At 48.4% G+C, this 17,387-nt stretch overlaps 1 protein-coding gene and 1 pseudogene across 3 annotated transcripts in view; one reads left to right on the top strand and one right to left on the bottom strand.

The window, feature by feature from the left end:
- The window catches only part of AKAP11 (A-kinase anchoring protein 11), a 148,999-nt gene extending 140,568 nt beyond the window's left edge, over nt 1–8,431 (bottom strand). For all 3 annotated transcript variants that reach the window (XM_077483188.1, XM_077483190.1, XM_077483189.1), the window contains exon 1: nt 8,216–8,431. The gene's annotated coding sequence lies outside the window, so the exon portion shown is untranslated. The remainder of the gene's footprint in view (nt 1–8,215) is intronic.
- A 4,743-nt stretch (nt 8,432–13,174) lies between these two features.
- LOC143986371 (U2 spliceosomal RNA) lies at nt 13,175–13,256 on the top strand (annotated as a pseudogene).
- The last annotated feature ends 4,131 nt before the right edge of the window (nt 13,257–17,387 follow it).

Genomic DNA, 17,387 nt, shown 5'->3' with positions numbered 1-17,387 from the left:
TTGGAAGCTTTGTCACCAGAAAATTTGGAAGGAGGGCTGCTGTGGAATTCCAGCACATGACCCCTTTTTATTATGTTTAAGACAAACTCGTTCGAGGTTGTCTCTTCCCATTGTGGAAGAAATTTGCTTAATCTTCCTCCCACAGGAACCCTGACGTCACTGGGGTTTGGGATCCTGATTGGGGCGGCTAAACAGTATGCCCCCTTTTCCTTTCCCTTTATGTCCCGACCAATGTTTTTTGGGGGTTGAACTCTTCTCTGATTTAGAGGGTTCCTTAAAGGGACGAAAAAATTTTCTTTTTTGCGGGAAAGGTTTTCTTTTTATCCGCCGTCCTTTCTAAGGCGGAGTCTAATTCAGGCCCGAAGACTAAGTCTCCTGTAAAAGGGACGCTGCACAGGCGGGTTTTAGACGCCGTGTCTCCCCCCCAAGTTTTCATCCATATTGACCTCCTAGCTGCCACTGAAAGTGCTGCTGACTTGGCCGTAAATTTTACGGAGTCCGTGGAGGCGTCAGAGATGAAACTGGTGGCCTTAAAAAGCATAGGGAAGGATTTCAGAAGCTCCCCCCTAGGAGTGCCTGCTTTTAAATGTTCCTGTAGTTGTGATAACCAGAACTCCAGGTTTCTAGCTACACAAGAAGTGGCTAGAGCTGGTTTTAAGCCTGCCATAGAGGCATCCCAGGCCCTCTTTAAGACAATGTCTGTTCTCCTGTCCATGGGATCTTTCAGATGGCCCATATCCTCAAAGGCCAGATCAGCTTGTTTTGAGATTTTGGACAGAGGGGCGTCTAGTTTAGGATTTTTATTCCAGACCGCCTCTGGGCTCTCATCAAAAGGGAACCTTCTCTTAAGGGATTTAGGAAAGAAAACCTTTTTATCTGGTTCAGACCACTCCTTAAGGACAAGGTCAGAAAGCACCTTATGTATAGGGAAAACCCTTGCTTTCTTTTTTCCCAGAGCCTCATACATCATATCATGTCTGGATAACTGAGTTTCTTCCTCCTCAATTTCCACGTGTCATAGATAGCCCCCATTAGCTCATCTACTTCCTCAAGAGACAATCTATACTTTGAGGCTTTGGATGTTGCTTGATCCTCTTCCTGATCGGAATCAGTGTCAGAGGAATCGGGGCTAATCAACGTGGGGCTAGGCTCCCTGAACATACGGGGCTCCCCTGAGCTGGGTGTTGTAAAGCATGGTAAGGAGGAGACTGCAGTTGTTTTACTCGTGGAGGCAGCCGCAGCTGACCCCACGTCAGTGATTAACTCTCGGAGGGACTTAAAGGTCGACGCCATTTCCTCTTTAAAGGAGCCCAAAAATTTTGCCAAAGGGGAATCTGTCTCAGATTTAAGCAGGTTTGTAATGCATTGCTTGCATAGGGCTTTGTTAGAGCCAGAGGACAACCTATTCCCACAATTAGGGCACTTTTTGCGGCCTGCCTTGTCTTCCTTTGGTATCTCTTTAACCTGAAAATAAGAAGACAAAGGATTTTTAGCGCCAGCCCCCTGTCCCTCCTTAGAATCATCACTAACTGCACACAACCTAGACTGTGAGTAACCACCACCGTGGGGCACTACAGAACCCATCCTACAAACACCACCGCTCCACCAGAGTAATAGCATGCCCGGCAGCCTACCTGGGATTGGCTGGTGCCTGTCTCCGCCGGAGTGTCCTGGGGAATAGTCTCCATAGTCCCCCTCTGGCGCTCCGGATCCCGCCGCTAGTCCGGTATTGCTGGACGCTGGTCGGGCTTTACAGGCACAGCGCTGGCTCTCCCTCTCCCCCTTGTACCCTAGAGACCCGGAACCGGAAGTCTCGGCACACAGAGATGACGCGGTTCCGCCGGAAGTGAACGCTCGGCGTCTCCGACCCCCTGCAACGAGGAGGGAAGATGGAAGGTTCCACTCACCACTCCTGGGGGAAACCGGCGTCATTCTGCCCCTGGCCACCTCGGCACTGGAAGGAGGAGGGTAACGGGTCTGCTCCGGTTCAGCTGGACGGTACCCGAGCCAAAGAAAAAAGGTATGGACCCAAACTGCAGCCATAAACCAGGACCCGGTCCCTTAGGCTTGCAGGTTCTCAGGCAGCCCCTGAGAGGGGCCTCCAGGTTCCTGGCAACATGTTCCTCCGACGGAGGAAACACAAATGACTGACCAGGGACCTGAGGGACCGCCTTTTGAACTGTGGCAATGTGTTTCCTGTGTCGATGGGAGGAGCTCCATCTCAAGGGCTGTCCTGGAAGAACACTTGGGAAAAATTAATAAATAAAAAACTGAGATATATATATATATACACACATACACACAAAATCGTTTTATATTTTCTAAACGGGTAATTTTTCTCCTTCACTGATGAGGCTGCGCTGATGGGCATTGATAGGCTGAGCTGATGAGGCAGCACTGGTAGGTGGCACTGATTATTAGACACTGATGGGCATTGATTGGCAGCACTGGTGGGAATTGATGGGTGGGCATTGGTGGGTGGCACAGTGGGTACTGGCAGGTGACACTGGTGGGCACAGACGCAGCTTTCTGAGTGAGGGGCCAATGTCCCTCTGACAGAAGCCTGTGATCGGCTTTTTGTCCCCCTCACTCTGACATCATGTTTACATCACGTGATCAGCAATCAATGTCTGACAGCTGATCACGTGGTAAGGGGCTGGGATCGACCCCTTACTTGGATCTGTGATCAGCTGAGCGTCATAGACTTGGTGATCACAGGGCGCGTCGTGGGGTCGCGCAGACTTGCGCTTGCTCGGGAGGACATCCATGGACACTCTCCCGGCAATTAAGGCCTAGGCTTCAACCATCTTTCGGCTATAGCACAGGTGACAAGAAGTTAACAGGAGCATGCAAAGTATTGCACCCACGTTCAGTAGAATACAGATGCAGTTTCAGACTGTCGACCGGTCTCCCTCTAGCTGTCAGTCCGCAAGATGAAGGGACTATGAATGGACTACGAGAATGCTGATCAGTATGCTTGCTGCCCAATCAAACTACAAAACCGTCTGCCATGGTGGAAGACTTGTAGATTACTGTAAATGAAGGACGTGGCTGTGTGGGCGGAGCCCCGCACAACAATGCTGTTGTCACAATGTAACAGCGGGTACGGAGAGAGAATCCCCAGCCCACTGTCACGAGTTGATCAGGGGGCAGGTCTGGCGCATGTTACATCCTAAATATGGATGTAACAGGCTCCAGAAGGTAAACTTATCGTTAATATTTTATTAAAATAAGATTTAAAGCAGCGAGTACTAGGTCTGTTTTTGGTTTTCCTTGATTCAGTATAGGAAGATTAATCCCAGTAACCTGGGTTTGATGACGAGCTTAAACCTGCGGGGGGGACATCTGTAGTGGGAAGTTCAATGATTGATGGTTTATATTAGCATTTAACTCATCTGCCATTACCCCTCATGGATAAGAGCTACATATGACCTTTGAGATGAGGGTCATGCATTTAAGGTGAGAGAATGGCCAAAGTGGAATAAAGGGTGTGGCTCCAAATTGCCTTAGAAGTTACAATAGTTTAGACGGATTCATGGACTTTGATTCATGGTTTGATTCAGCACTGATACTTTTATTTTTTTGCAATTTTTATTATTATATTGAGTTTATATGTTATATTATTTGCACTTTCCTTTTGATGTGCTTATTTTTATTATTTCACTTTTAGCGCAGCATATACACATAATTACTTATCACTGGTCACTATCGGTTTTTAACTTCTGCTTTATTTAGTTTGTGCAGGAAATTATTCACCAATACATCAAACAATAGTAACCGGATGTAGCTTATTACAATAGAGGGGAAAAAAAAAAAATGTTACACTGAAAGACAACCTTCTTCTGTCATCAAAAAAGTTAGTGATTTGTAACAAGTAATGATTTATTGGCTTACCTGGTCCTGTTTTCATTAGTTTTAAGCAAATTGGAAAGCTGCTCACAAATGGAGAGATTCTGTAAAAATACCGCTTTTTGGCCACTAGATGGAGCTGAAGATCATAGGAAATTCCTCTGCTCCATCTAGCGGCCTTAAAGAGGAAGTAAACCCTGATGAGTTTACTTCCTCTTTTTTTCCCTGCAAAGGTAAAGCATAATGGACTACTATGCATCGCATTAGTAGCCCATTATGTGTCACTTACCTGACACAGGAGCCAGCGAAGTCGCGCTGTCCCCTGTAGTCCGCCGCATCCATCTTGCTTGTGGCGTCTCGCAGCTCCGCCGCTGTCATTCGGCGAAGCCGCGATGACGTCACTCCCGCGCATGCGCACGGGAGTCGACAAATGCGGCAGCTCCATTTTTGGAACTGCCGCGTTCAGTGCGCCTGCGCGCCGCTGTCTACGGCGCATGCGCCGTAGACAGCGGTGCCTGTCTTCAGGCAAATATCTCCTAAACCGTATAGGTTTAGGAGATATTGCTTGGACCTACAGGTAAGCCTTAATCTAGGCTTACCTGTAGGTCAAAGTGGTTTGTAAGGGTTTACAACCACTTTAATGTGGTATTTTGCAGAACCACTCTATTTTATATGAACTAATAACATTTGACCTGTAGAAGTAAATAGAACGTTTCCAAAAACTTGAACCCAAACTATATAGCCACATGAAAGGTAAAACAAATTTCAACACGTCTCCAGTGCATAGAAAAATAAAAAATAAAGTACATTTTATAAAAGGTAAAAGTAACAAACGTGTAATAGTGTGTCTAGCATATAACACTTTGCAGTAATCCAGCAGGGAAGATGGACAGCCTAATTAAAGCAAGTACATGTCCCTTTTGTTTACACTGAGTCTAGTGTTTGACGGTCTATGAAAGAAAAATGGTTTGTTAGAACTAAAGTACGCAATGTGGTTCCGATTATCATTCTTTTCAGTCCTAGCTTTAAAAAGTGTATTTCCACTTTTGCAGCCAAATTCTAGTAGCCAAACATCTACTTCATATCTATTCAGGCCCGATGCAAGGATTTTTGACACCCTAGGCCAGTGATGGCGAACCTTGGCACCCCAGACGTTTTGGAACTAGATTTCCCATTATGCTCTAGTATACTGCAGAGTGCATGAGCATCATGGGAAATGTAGTTCCAAAACATCTGGGGCGACAAGGTTTGTCATCACTGCCCTAGGCGAAACCTCATTTTTCCGCCCCTGACTCTACCCCTTTGTTCTGCCTATGTATACGCAGGGTGGAGAGTACATAGATCTACCTGACCACCACACTCACCCACCTAATTCCTACCAACTGGCTGAAAAGTCCTGTACATCTCCACCCTCGGTATAGCCCTGTACTGCTCACAGAAAAATGTACATCAGTGGATCCTCCGCACCTCTCCGTGACCTCGGGACTCCATCATCAGGCTCTACACAGCAGCAGGGTTGTCGGGAAGAGGCCTTTTTCCCTCTCAACATGGAGTGTAAAGGTGCTTTGGGGTGGGGGGGTACAGAGCCCCCCCTGCCCCAAAGAACCCCCCCCCCATGTTGAGGGCATGCTGCCTGGTTTGGTTGGGGGGGGGGGTGGTGCTCACTCGTCCCCTCCCTTTCCTGACCTGCATGCTCTGATAAGGGTCTGGATTTTATGGGGCACCCCATGCAATAGGGGAGGGGGGGTTCACTTTTTTTTTTTTTGCCGGCCCCCTCCTTAGCAACCAGCTATATGCAGTGTAAAAAACAAAATGCAAAACGCACGACCAAAAAACGCGGCAGGCACTGCAGGATTGAAGAATGGACACACAGAGCCGCAGCTCAGGAGCGCACCTGCTTGGGTACCCCTACAGCAAACTGCTTGCAATGGGGGCACCTGGCAGGAGAGAGGAGAGCCAACGTGGGACCCAAGAAGAGGAGGATCGGGGCTGCTCTGTGCAAAACAATTGCACAGAGCAGGCAAGTATAACATTTTTTTTTTTTTTTTTTAAAGCAAGGTTTTAGCCACTTAAGAGATTACTGAGATTTGTTGTTTACAAGGTAAAAAGTTTTTTTGCTCGAAAATTGCTTAGAACCCCCAAACATTATAATGGGGGTAATGATCTCAGTACACTTTGCATACTGACATGTAAAAAAAATAAATAAAATAATGTATTCTGTATGCAGGCCTTATTAAGAAATGCTGAGGAAGGAGAGGCTTTTCTAATGCTGGCCATACACTATATGAAAAATCGGCTGAAATTCGGTCATTAGACCATTCGTTCGTTTTTTTTGGCTAGTTAATGGGCACACAAAAAAAAAAAAAAAAAAAATCATAATCGTTTGAACGTTTTTGAGCGGAAAAAAATGAAGGACAAGTTTCAAAATTTTCTGCCGAACGAATGATAAATTGAAAGGTTAATGCATTTCCCGTCCGACCTGTCTGCACTAGGTATATGTATTTATGTCCACTGACCAATTAATCGGTCATTACATGATGGCAGCATCGTTTGCACTCATGGCCGAATGTTAGTTTGCGAAAATTGGCTTCGCCGATTTTTCTTATAGTGTATGGCCAGCATAAGAATAGATGCAGCTAACATGCAGATACTTTATTCTATATGTTAATGGGAGAAATCTAGACAATATCAGAGAAATCACATACCAAGTCATTGTTATCTGCAGCTCTAACACTATCCAGGCAGCCAACATTCAAATAAATCCTGCATGGTCTCCTCCATCCAGCAGAAGTTACTTCTGAACTGTCGATTGTATTAAAGTGGAATTAAAACCTTCTATCCTTTACAGACAAGCAAGCTGCCATTTGTTGCCTTGACAATGTTGAGACCCCAAGCACCTGTGACAGTTATCACACATGGCATGTTTTGAATGGAACTGTTTTGGGAAACTGTTACTAAACCCAGGACCCTGCACTCACTATATCTGGTCTCCCACAATACCCAGCACATGGAATCGCAATTATTTTAGTAAATATAAACTGCTAAATGCCTTTTCTCAACAGCAGTTACAGCAGTCTTGTGACTTCTATCAGTGTCTGGTTAAAGCTTGTAGGAGGAGTTTTCATTCTGCTCTGACTGTCCTACGAGGCTGCAGGATCCCTGACCCTCAGTCTGGGCAGTGCTGACTGGCCCTGTGCTGATCACATGCACTCGCCCAAGAAAAAGAAAAAAAAAACTTCTCTAGCAATACACACCAAACTGAGCATGTGCAGAATTGTCCCCATGGTTCTGTTCTATTAGCAGATTGGGGACTGTGGAAGAAGAAGAGGATCAGAGAAGATGGGATCAAACAGCCTTTTTTAAACAATGTGGCAGAATAACCCTTTAGGTTCCGCAGCGAGTATAACAAGCATGCTTTACTGCATATGTAGACTGATTTTACTGTTGTGGGATTAGTTCCTCTAGAACAGGAGTTTTACAAATCAATGTGGCAGTTATAGATCATGTTATTGTGTGTGGGAATACAAGCTGAGCCCAGCACTATGCAGAGAAGTAGGCGCAATCCAGCAGGAAGTGGCACATCTACAGAAAGGGATTGAAGGAGGTTAAAGCAGAGTCCACCCAAAAGTGGAACTTCCACTCATTTGTCTCCTCCCCCAATATCTGCAGGGGGGGGGGGGGGAGCGAATACCTGTCTTTGACGGATATCCTGTCCCCACTTCCAGGAGACCAGGCTGCGACGAATTACGTCAGCAGCTCGGCTCCCTCCTCCTTCTTCCCCTGTCGCCGGGCCAGTAGGAAAGAGGAGCAGGCCTTGAACATGCGCAGTATAGGGTTCCCGGCCTGAAGCTATAAGGCTACACTGCTGGGTTCCCTTACCCGCGATGGCGGCGGGAAAACCTGGCAGCTGATGGAAACAACTGCAATGCCGACATCCCTGGACTCCAGGACGGGTAAGTGTCCGATTATTAAAAGTCAGTAGCTGCAATATTTGTAGCTGCTGGCTTTTCATATTTGCCGATGTGGGCGGACCTCCGCTTTAAACAAATAACCTTCTTATACAGAAGAGCGCACTAACATGTGGTCAATCTTACACAAGCATATCTCAATGACTTGCATTGCAATACGATGGGGGGGGGGGTTACTAAGACTGTGCGTGGCAACCAATCAGCATGTAGCTTTCGTTTCCAAAGCTTCACTGAACAAGCTAAAGCTGAAAGCTGATTGGCTGCCATGGACATCAGCCCCCGTACACTGGATTATGTACTAAACAGCAAACATCTGTAAGGTGCCCAGGAGTAATGGAGGGCACAAACACATCACACATTGATGAGAAGCCAACAAGTGACAGGACAACCGTCATTACCAGGTTCAGGCCCCCCACTGACTGCTCCTCCCCGAGGACAGCTGCGGCCCAGCGGAGCCCTCCTCACTGCAATCCCCGGTAGCTCAGGACCACAGAACACGATCATTCAGCATCTTCATCCCCCCTCTCAGCCCACTCCTGGGCAGGCTCAGCTGCGCAGCTGACGGAGGTGTTGTGACTCCATCCACTGACGGCTCTGACGTCATCATCCGGCGCCCTTGCAGTGGCGCGTTGATTGGCAAAGGGAGAGTGTGATTGGCAAGTGGGCGTGAGGCTGCCTTTGCTCATCAGAACACAGCAAATTCTATCTAGCGTAAAGGCTGGCTGCAAAACTCTCTTATACCTCTCATAGCGTAGGAGCCGAAAGTGTTTTTTTAAAGATCAAATTGATTTTTATTTTTGGCTGCAGCACCAAGCACGTTAGTTCTATGTAATGGCGTGCATCCTGTGACCTGCAGGCCAATAACCAAGATCATACTCTTATCAGCTGTATCTTATAATGCTCGCCCACTGTACCACTTTTATTATGATAATGACATTGTACTTTGGAGTTCTATTTTTTTTATTTTTTTACCATTGTTTCATGTCTCTGTACTCTGATCTTCTGTTAAAATAATGAAAGAAAATACCTGACACCCTAAATGCAGGTCACAAGCATTTTCCTGCACCGGATCGCATTCCAGGTAGCAAGTAATTGTGCTGCAAGTTTGAAAATGACTTGCTAAGCTATTGCTAGACTTGCCAAGCTTCACAATTTTCTTGTACAATTGCAGCAAGTCTGCATTGCATGACTGCAGATCAACTTTCTTCGCAAACATTCTGCAAGTTCTGGTTGTTATGTTATGCAATAGTCATCCCACCAGAGGGGTCACTGTGGCTGAATTTTCATGCTATAGACCGTGGTTCTCAACCCGGGGTACGTGCACCAAGGGCAGGGGGTATGCCGCCCAGAGCCAGCACTATCAGCAGCATCGGGAGTGAGGGGTTGATGGGGCTGACTACCAGGGTTGTTCTGCCAAGAACTCCAACTTGTCCTCGGCAGAACACCGGTGCAGGCCAGTGACATAGAAGTCCCACCTCTGGCTCCTATGATGGTCATCACACTGATCCAATGCCAGGACCTGAGATGTCCATCATAGAAGCCGTGGATCCAGGAGGCGGGACTTAGTGGACACTGCAGTGGAAGATCCCCACTCTGTGTAAACCAGCTGGTGGCAGCTCTCCTCTCCTCATGGCAGCGCTGATGGGCAATAACGACTGGCAAGGCTGCACTAATGGGCACTGGTAACTGTCAAGGTTGCATTGATGGGCACTGGTGAGGCTCCGCTGATGGGCACTGATCAGGCTGTATTGCTAGGCACAGGTAAAGCTGCACTGATCAGGCTGCATTGATGGTCACTGGTGACTGGCAAGGCTGCGCTGATGGGCATTGGCTACTGGCAAAGCTGCACTAATGGGCACTGGTGAGGCTGTGCTGATGGGCACTGATCAGGCTGTATTGATGGGCATAGGTAAAGTTGCACTGATCAGGCTGCATTGATGGGCACTGGTGAGGCTGAGCTGATAGGCACAGATCAGGCTGCATTGATGGGCACTGGTGAGGCTGAGCTGTTGGGCACTGATCAGGCTGCATGGATGGGCACTGCTGAGGCTGATGTGATGGGCACTGGTGAGGCTGCGTTGATGGGCACTGATCAGGCTGCACCAATGCGCACTGGTAAGGCTACATTGGTGAGGCTAAGCTGATGGGCACTGATCAGGCTGCATTGATGGGCACTGGTGAGGCTGCATTGATGGGCATTGATCAGGCTGCATTGATGGGCACTGATCAGGTTGCATTGATGATCACAGCTAAGGCTGCACTAAAGGGCACTGATCAGATTGCTTTGATGAGCACTGGTGAGGCTGGACTGATGGGCACAGAAAAGGCTGAGCTGATAACCACAGATCAGGCTGCATTTATAGGCACAGTTAAGGCTGCACTGATCAGGCTGCATTGATGGGCACTGGTAAGGCTGCATTGATGGACATTGGTGAGGCTGAGCTGATGGACACAGGTAAGGTTGCATTGATGAGCACTGATCAGGCTTCATTGATGGGCAGTCATAAGGCTGCATTGATGGACACTGGTGAGTTTGAGCTGATGGGCACAGGTAAGGCTGCATTGATGGGCACTGGTGAGGCTGCATTGATGGGCACTGGTGAGGCTGCATTGATGGGCACTGGTGAGGCTGCATTAATGGGCACAGGTAAGGATGCACTGATGGGCACTGCTGAGGCTGCTTTGATAGGCACTGCTGGGGCTGCATTGAAGGGCACTGGTGAGGCTGAGCTGATGGGCACTGGCCTGTTTGTATCTGTCATTGCAGCATACACACATACAATGTTATTGCAAACGAACAAAAACCATCACAAACACTTACTGACGTTACACACACACAGAAACTATGACTCCCAAACAATAGAAATTACTTTCTCGAGACAGGGGTACGTTGGAATTTTTTTTAGACCTGCAGGGGTACTTCACCATAGAAGGTTGAGAAATACTGCTGTAGACCAAGGATGAGCTCAGGTGTCAGGTGTGTTCGCAACTCCACATGCCCGCGTCCACCAGGAAGCTGACACTCCGCAGCGCTAATCACAGGTAGTAAGACATTTCCTGATCTGTACAGCCGCAGATCGTGAAATGTTTTACTGCCTGTGATTAGCGGTGCGGACTGTCAGGTTCATGGCAGGCACAGACCCATGGAGTTGCAAACATGCCTGAGCTCATCCTTACTGTAGACTTGCAGAGCTCTTGCTGTAGACTCACCACTGCAACTTTACTCTTGCTAAGACTTACCACAGAAATTTGCTACAAGTTGGAAAAGTGTCAACTAGAGCTAGGGTTGCCACCCCTTCCCTTTAAACCTGAACACACATTTATTGCACAGGTTCTATGGCTGATTAAGGTGGTGTAGAATATGTATGTGTTGTATTCACACAGCTGTGTTAGGGCCTCAGGGTTAGGAACAGGAAGTAGGCAGTTATGAAGTGAAACTAGAAGAAATACAGTGCCTTGCGAAAGTATTTGGCCCCCTTGAACTTTTCAACCTTTTGCCACATTTTCAGGCTTCAAACATAAAGATATAAAATTTTTATTTTTTGTGAAGAATCACCAACAAGTGGGACACAATTGTGAAGTGGAATGAAATCTATTGGATTTTTTAAACTTTTTTAACTAATAAAAAATGAAAAGTGGGGCGTGCAAAATTATTCGGCCCCCTTGCATTAATACTTTGTAGAGCCACCTTTTCCTGCGATTACAGCTGCAAGTTGCTTGGGGTATGTCTCTATCAGTTTTGCACATCGAGAGACTGAAATTCTTGCCCATTCTTCCTTGCAAAACAGCTCGAGCTCAGTGAGGTTGGATGGAGAGCGTTTGTGAACAGCAGTTTTCACAGAGTCTCGATTGGATTCAGGTCTGGACTTTGACTTGGCCATTCTAACACCTGGATATGTTTATTTGTGAACCATTCCTTTGTAGATTTTGCTGTATGTTTGGGATCATTGTCTTGTTGGAAGATAAATCTCCGTCCCAGTTTCAGGTCTTTTGCAGACTCCAACAGGTTTTCATCCAGAATGGTCCTGTATTTGGCTGCATCCATCTTCCCCTCAATTTTAACCATCTTCCCTGTCCCTGCTGAAGAAAAGCAGGCCCAAACCATGATGCTGCCACCACCATGTTTGACAGTGGGGATGGTGTGTTGAGGGTGATGAGCTGTGTTGCTTTTACGCCAAACATATCGTTTTGCATTGTGGCAAAAAGTTTGATTTTGGTTTCATCTGACCAGAGCACCTTCTTCCAAATGTTTGGTGTGTCTCCCAGGTGGCCTGTGGCAAACTTTAGACTAGACTTTTTATGGATATCTTTGAGAAATGGCTTTCTTTTGCCACTCTTCCATAAAGGGCAGATTTGTGCAATGTACGACTGATTGTTGTCCTATGGACAGACTCTCCCACCTCAGCTGTAGTTCTCTGCAGTTCATCCAGAGTGATCATGGGCCTCTTGGCTGCATCTCTGATCAGTCTTCTCCTTGTCTGAGCTGAAAGTTTAGAGGGACGGCCAGGTCTTGGTAGATTTGCAGTGGTCTGATACTCCTTCCATTTCAAAATGATCGCTTGCACAGTGCTCCTTGGGATGTTTAAAGCTTGGGAAATCTTTTTGTATCCAAATCCGGCTTTAAACTTCTCCACAACAGTATTACGGACCTGCCTGGTGTGTTCCTTGGTCTTCATGATGCTCTCTGCGCTTTCAACAGAACCCTGAGACTATCACAGAGCAGGTGCATTTATACAGAGACTTGATTACACAGGTAGATTCTATTTATCACCATCAGTCGTTTAGGACAACATTGGATCATTCAGAGATCCTCGCTGAACTTCTGGAGTGAGTTTGCTGCACTGAAAGTAAAGGGGCTGAATAATTTTGCACGCACCACTTTTCAGTTTTTTATTTGCTAAAAAAGTTTAAATTATCCAATAGATTTCGTTCCACTTCACAATTGTGTCCCACTTGTTGGTGATTCTTCACAAAAAATTACAACGTTATATCTTTATGTTTGAAGCCTGAAATGTGGCAAAAGGTTTAAAAGTTCAAGGGGGCGAAAAATACTTTCGCAAGGCACGGTAGGTTTTACACATGGCTTTCTGGTTGGAACGAACAAGCTCTTCACAAGATTCATCTGACTAGTCATCATTGCTTCTACGAAATCTACAGGTGGTAATTAAAGAGGAGCTGCACAAAAAAAAAAAATATTAAAAGCCAGCAGCTACTAATATTGCAGCTGCTGACTTTTAATAATATCACACTTACCTGTCCCAGGTTCCAGCGATGTCGGCGGCAGATGACGAGCGATCGCTCGTCTCGCTGCAGCCACCGCCGCCATCCTCTGTCAGGGAATCGGGAAGTGAAGCAAGAGGGCTTCTCGGCCTTTTGGCTAAGATCAAGTGTAGTATCTGTTCTTATCAGTTGCCAATAGGTGGCGCTAGTTTACCGTCCCTGCTCTACGGCGAGGTGGAGTAGGGGTGGCGGTTGCTATGCAAAGCCTGTTGGTGTAAAGGTGACCCGGACTGGTTTGTAGCCGGTTCGGGAAGCCTCCTGATGAGGGCAGAGAACCACTGGTCGGCGCCAGGGGAGGGGACCCTGGCAGACCGGCTTGGATTGTGGCAGCTTTAGCCCCAGTCAGTTTTTCGGGAGGGAACGCTTAGCTCTTCTGTTCCAGCAGAGGGGCGGCCGGTACCTTTCGAATATAATTAGGTAGGAGTGACGGGAGTGAGGGTTTGACCTGATGGCAAAGGGTCTCACTAAGCTCGCTGATCTCCATGCCTTTCTGGCTGTGGTGGGGGCTGTCGTGGTCTGGGCTGGGCTGTCGGGGATGCTTTTGTTGGAAAGCCCATGGTGATGTGCCCCTGGAGTGGCAGTCCAGGGGTGCCTTCTTTCACTGTGCGTCAGCACTTTGATTTAGGCACCTAGGTCACGTCACCATTACACGCTTTTTTTACACCTGCCTCTAGGGCCCGGCCTTTTGGCTAGGACCAGAGGAATTTTTGATTCCTGGCCGGAGGGCCGGCCATTGTATTGCACAATGGCCACTTTTCACTCTCCTCTTCACTATCCCTTCCTCACTTTTTATTTATTTTATTTGTGTGTGTTTGTCACTGTTTGTCACTGCACGTTTGATGAGTAGGGTGTCGGTCCTCGGACCAATCCTGAAAGTCTCTGGGAGAGCGGACATAGGTCTTCTGGCTTGGTCCAATCTCCATGAGGGGGGGCCTACCTTCGGGGAAGCCCCCACAGTACCAAGTACCTAGGAGGTTCTGTTTCGGCAGTCCTCCCGGGGAAAGGAGGGCTTCCGGTTTCGTCCGGGGCCCACTTGTTGAGTCTGGTACCTCAGTCCCTGTCTGGAGCCTAACGCCCCGGGGGATCAGGGTATGGTCCTTCTTTTGGAGGACATCAGGCACCCGTCTGCACTTTTTAGTGTTTCACTCTTTATGTGTGTGCACTGTTTTTATGCACCGGGTGGAAGTTTTTTGGGTGTGTTTGCACGCCATGGGCTTTTTCAATAGAAAAAAAGAGGGCTTCACTGCCCGGTTCCCTACTGCGCATGCGCGAGTCGCACTGCGCTGGTTCCCCGCTGTGTCTCTGGGAACTGTGTGTTTCCCAGAACACAACGGGGGGGCGGAGCCATGCGGCGGTGGGCGGAGCCATGCGGCGGTCTGGCCGGAAGTGGGTGCAGTTACCTGGATTATCCAGGTAACTGCACCCCCCTCCCCCCCGAAAGGTGCCGATTGTGGCACCGGAGGGGGGGAGGGATAATACTAGCGGAACTTCCCCTTTAGGGTGAAGAACCGCTTTAAACTCACTTGGTGCCTTATCTGCATTAAATTAGCCTCAGAACTGGTAATTCATATGTGTTCAGGTTAAAAGGAATGAGGTGGCAACCCTAAGGCTCGGTTCACACAGGGGCGACTGCGATCCGACTTCAGGTCGCCCCTAGTCGCCTCAGGTCGGACAACATTTAAAAATCAATGTAAGTGAATGAGAGCCGTCTTAATGCACACTACTGAAGTCGCCTCCGACTTCAAAAGAAGTTCCTGTACTACTTCAATCCGACTTGTAGGCGACTTGTACCCATGGATTTCAATGGAGGTCGCCTCCAAGTCGGATATCTGTCTATACGGAGGAGACTTTGACAGAATTATTAGCTCTGAAGGGGGAACTCCACGCCAAATTTCTGAAAAAAAATTTGGCGTGAGTTCCCCCTCCAAGGCATACCAGGCCCTTAGGTCTGGTATGGATTACAAGGGGAACCCCCTACGCCGAAAAAAACGCCCCAGATCCACACCAGACCCTTATCCGAGCACGCTACCCGGCCGGCCAGGAAAGGGGGTGGGGACGAGCGGGCGCCCCCCCCTCCTGAGCCGTACCAGGCCGCGTGCCCTCAACATGGGGGGTTGCCTTGGGGGGGGAGGCGTGCGGCGCCCCCACCCCAAAGCACCTTGTCCCCATGTTGATGAGGACAAGGGCCTCTTCCCGACAACCCTGGCCTTTGGTTGTCGGGGTCTGCGGGCGGGGGGCTTATCGGAATCCGGGAGCCCCCTTTAATAAGGGGGCCCCCAGATACCGGCCCCCCACCCTATGTGAATGAGTATGGGGTACAATGTACCCCTACCCATTCACCTGTAAAATAAAAGTACAAAAAAAAACACAACTTACGAGATAAAATACTTTATTGCACAGCTCCGGGGGTCTTCCGTCTTCGGGGGTCTTCTCGCCGGACTCCTCCGCTATCTTCTTGTAGCTCTTTTACTAGCGGAGGAGCCCGGCATTCTTCTTCTTTGCCGCGGCCTCTTCTTCCGACTTCGGGGGTCTTGTCCCCCTCTTTGGTTCTTCTGCCGGGCCACCGCGCCTTCTTATAGCTCTTTTACAGGCGGTGGCCCAGTCTTCTGTCGCCGCCGCCGCCGCCTTCTGTTCTTCTTCTTCTTCTCCTGGAGATGTTGACTCGACGTTCTCTCCGGCCGCAATGCCAGGGACGCGCTGCACTGCCACTTATATAGGGACAAGGGGCAGTGTCACATGGGTTGATGTCACATGGGTTGGTCACATGGGTTGATGTCATACGGTGACCCTGCCCATTAATGATGTCACAGTCCCGGAGGATGCTGGGACTGTCACCATGTGACATCAACCCATGTGACATCAACCCATGTGACACTGCCCCTTGTCCCTATATAAGTGGCAGCGCAGCGCGTCCCTGGCATTGCGGCCGGAGAGAACGTCGAGTCAACATCTCCAGGAGAAGAAGAAGAAGAACGGAAGGCGGCGGCGGCTACAGAAGACCGGGCCACCGCCTGTAAAAGAGCTATAAGAAGGCGCGGTGGCCCGGCAGAAGAACCGAAGAGGGGGACAAGACACCCGAAGTCGGAAGAAGAGGCCGCGGTGACGAAGAAGAATGCCGGGCTCCTCCGCTAGTAAAAGAGCTACAAGAAGATAGGTTCCCCTTGGAATCCATACCAGATCTAAGGGCCTGGTATGCCTTGGAGGGGGAACCCACGCCAAAATTTTTTTCAGAAATTTGGCGTGGAGTTCCCCCTTCAGAGCTCATTCTCTGATTGGCCACGGCAAAAGTCGCCTGGCCTGGGGCGACTTGTAAGTCACCCCAGGTCGTGTCTAAAAGTCGTGTTCAAGTCGTCTCCAAGTTGCCTCACAAAGTCGTGTCGCCCCTGTGTGAACCGAGCCTAAGGGCTCTTTCACAGGGACTTCCAGATTCCACTTGCTCAGCAGGGGATTGCTCCGTTGATCCCTGCTAAGCAGGCAGATGACAGGTCCATCTCCGCTCACTGTGCTGACACAAACCTGTCAGAGCCCCGCTCTCCTCTATGGGAGATCAGATGAACAAGGACAGTCTGTCCATTTTCATCCGATCTGATCCTCCAGACAGAGGGAAAATAGGGTCATCATCTGTGTGGATTTCACAGATCGGATCGGATATCAGCAGGCATGTCACCGGCTGACATCTGCCACACCATAGAGGTGCATGGATCGTCTGATCAGGTCTGCCTGAAAAACAGACAGGCGGACCTGATTGGAGTGCCTGTGTGAAAGGGGCTTAACTAGAACTTGTGCTTCAATTGCTATGCAAGTGTACAACTTGCCAGTGAAAATGTGTAGCAAGTTAACAGACTTACAATTCAACCATGCCAAAAATTTGTGGCAAGTTATCCTTGCTATCTGGGATAGTACTACACTATTGTGCGATCCGGTGCAGTGCGTTTTTGGAAAGTAGTGCATGCACTACTTTTGCCGTGATCCAGTGCAATTTCAGCCCATTCAAATGAACAGGCTGAAAATCACATTGCTCTAAATTGCTCAGGAATAAGGACCACGTTCCTGTTTGAACCAGCCCTTAGGGCAGTGATGGCGAACCTTGGCAGCCCAGATGTTTTGGACCTACATTTCCCATGATGCTCAACTACACTGCAGAGTGCATGAGCATCATGGGAAATCTAGTTCCAAACATCTGGGCTGCCAAGGTTTGCCATCACTGCCTCAGGGTGTCTGCATTCTGGATTAATGTAGTAAAGCAGGTACCTTTGGACAACAGCATTTAGTCTGGGGAGAGGCCAGTGT

This window comes from Lithobates pipiens, unplaced genomic scaffold, assembly GCF_037356315.1.
Source record: "Lithobates pipiens isolate NorthernLeopardFrog02 unplaced genomic scaffold, aLitPip1_a1.2 Scaffold_16, whole genome shotgun sequence".
In the NCBI taxonomy this organism is placed as follows: domain Eukaryota; kingdom Metazoa; phylum Chordata; class Amphibia; order Anura; family Ranidae; genus Lithobates; species Lithobates pipiens.
This window is presented reverse-complemented; position numbering and strand designations above follow the sequence as displayed.